This window comes from Limulus polyphemus, unplaced genomic scaffold, assembly GCF_000517525.1.
Source record: "Limulus polyphemus unplaced genomic scaffold, Limulus_polyphemus-2.1.2 Scaffold940, whole genome shotgun sequence".
Classification (NCBI taxonomy): domain Eukaryota; kingdom Metazoa; phylum Arthropoda; class Merostomata; order Xiphosura; family Limulidae; genus Limulus; species Limulus polyphemus.
This window is the reverse complement of record NW_013666550.1, coordinates 321,454-324,128: the sequence shown is the minus strand read 5'-3', so window position 1 is coordinate 324,128 and position 2,675 is coordinate 321,454.

Sequence of the window (2,675 nt, the reverse complement as noted above, 5' to 3'; positions counted from 1 at the left end):
CCATAGAGCATCTTGTACATGAGAATGACAATTTTCCAGAGCCCTTTTCAACTATCCAATTGCACAAAAATCTATAGGTACTGCATCTGGTGATTTGACTGGTATGATTTTGGATAGAATAGCATGGAGACCCATTTCATTCTCCAGCTGCTCGAGGAATGTGATAATTGAACAGATATGTTTTAGTAGAAACTTGTATTCACTAGTCACTTTTCCAGATAAAGATCCTTCTTTGTTATGTTGTATATTGCTGCCCAGACACATGGACAAATTTTGTCACTAACCTTTGTGTTCATGGATCTTGACCTGCTTTAAGACATGACACTTTGCTTATCATAGCTGGGGTATGACTGGTTGCAAGGCTATTTGGAATGGTCCTTGTTCTCCGAGTTGATTCATATGCTTCTGTTTCCAAATGCTATTAAGTGCAAGAGATATTCTTATCTTTTAAGTTCTAAACCCCCGATCTGAACACTTCTTCATGATCCAACTATATCACTATTTTGTTATATATCCTTCCCTAAAGTGATCAGTTTTTGGTGATATCACACTATCTATGAAACAGTAAACAGTGTTACAATATAATTATGATACAAGTAATTCACTGTTACTTAATATAATGTATTATGCTTTAAATTTGGTTGGTTGGTGCTTTATGGCGCGAAGCAACGAGGCTATCTGTGCCAAACAACCAGTAAACACAGTGAAAGTAAATTAAAATAAAATGTAAAAATACAGAGAGTTAAAACCAAAATATGCCGATAAAAGATTTATATACAATTAAAAAGACGTATAGTGTGTAAAAAAATAAAAATACAATCTAGTCGGATAGTGTCACCATTACCAATGACACTGTCCAACGTCAGGGATAAACTCTTAGAAAATGCGTGTCTGAAATGGTGCCGCCGCTCACGGTCGTAACGATGGCACGACAGTAAAATGTGGGCTATTGTGACTTGAGTGTCACAATGGCTACACATTGGTGAGTCAATACCGGATAAAAGAAAATGATGGGTTAAAAAACTGTGACCAATGCATAGCCTTGCCAAGACAACATCCTCCTTCCGATTCTAACGGAAGCAAGATGGCCAAAGAACAACATAATGTTTGATCTGTAAAAGCTTGTTATGACGTTGCTCACCCCAAGTCGACTGCCAACTGGCACGAAGCCACGCCTTGAAGACAGGACCGTAGTCTATGTATGGGACAGGCACGGCCGTGACGGCACCAGAGCAGACGGACTTAGATGTGGTGTCAGCGAGTTCGTTCCCATGAATACTGACGTGGCCAGGTATCCAGAAAAACTGGTGGGAACAGAAGATAGAGAAAAATGGGCCAGTCGTTGTTGAATATCGACGAGAACAGGGTGAGAACTAACGTTAAGCGATTCCAGGGCCAGCAGAGAGCTAAGAGAATCAGTGTAAATAGTACAATCACTGTACTGCATAGCTTCTACATGATCCAGGGCCAGTAGAGATCTAAGAGAATCAGTGTAAATAGTACATTCACTGTACTGCATAGCTTCTACATGATCCAGGGCAAGAGAAATAGCATACAACTCGGCAGTGAACACAGAAACTGTGGAGGGGATCCTGCGAGCAACTACTGAGCCACAGCACACCATGGCAGAACCTACAGAGTCACCCGATTACGAACCATCTGTGTAAATAAGAAGAGAAGAATGGCTTAAAAGATGTTCAGCAAAAAGAAGATGGTACTTCCAATCGGGAGTATCTGCCTTCTTCAGATGACTCAAGGAATTGTCACTGGAATGGATGATAATAAGCCATGGTGGAATAGGCTGATCATTGGGAACAGCAATGTCATCCAATGCCAGACCCAATTCAGCCCGTTGTGCCCCGGATACGAAGGCCAAAGGGAGGAATAGCAGAGCATCTGTTCTGAAAGAGCATGGCCTACTGAGGAAAAAAGATACAATCCCAGGTTGGATGCCATTGTAACGATCAAAACTTGGTAGCATATTGTAAAGAACATTGCAAACAATGCAGGTGAAGAGGGGGTTCGTGGGACTTAGTACACAAACCCTGGATTGGAGAAGTGTGAAAAGCCCCAGTGCAGAGCCAAAGCCCCAAGTGGTGAATGGGGTCCAGAATCTTCAAGGCTGAAGTCCTGGCAGAACCATAAACCAAAGACCCATAGTCTAGTTTGGATCGAATCAGGGCACAATAGATCTTGAGCATAGAACATTGATCTGCTCCTCAAGAGGTGGAAGAGAGGACACGGAGGATGTTCATAGCCCTTGTACACTTGACACGTAGCTGCTTAATGTGTGAGATGAAGCTAAGCTTATGGTAAAAGATAAGCCCAAAAAACATTGCCTCAGGGTCCACACAAATGACTATATCGCCGAGAAGGAGCTCGGGATCGGGGTGGAGAACCCCTTGGTGGCAAAAATGTATGGAAACGGTTTTGGAACAAGAAATTGAAAAACCGTTTGCAGTGGTCCACGTCAACAATCAATTGAAGGCAGTCTGAAGCTGCCACTCAATAAACCTCATGTACAATGAACAACACGAAATGTGGAAGTCGTCAACACAGAGTCCATTTCAACAGTAGGAGCAAGGTGTGTAGTGATAGCATTAATTTTGATACTAAAAAGTGTGACACACAAGACACAGCCCTGAGGGACTCCAAGTTCCTGTGTAAAAGAACGG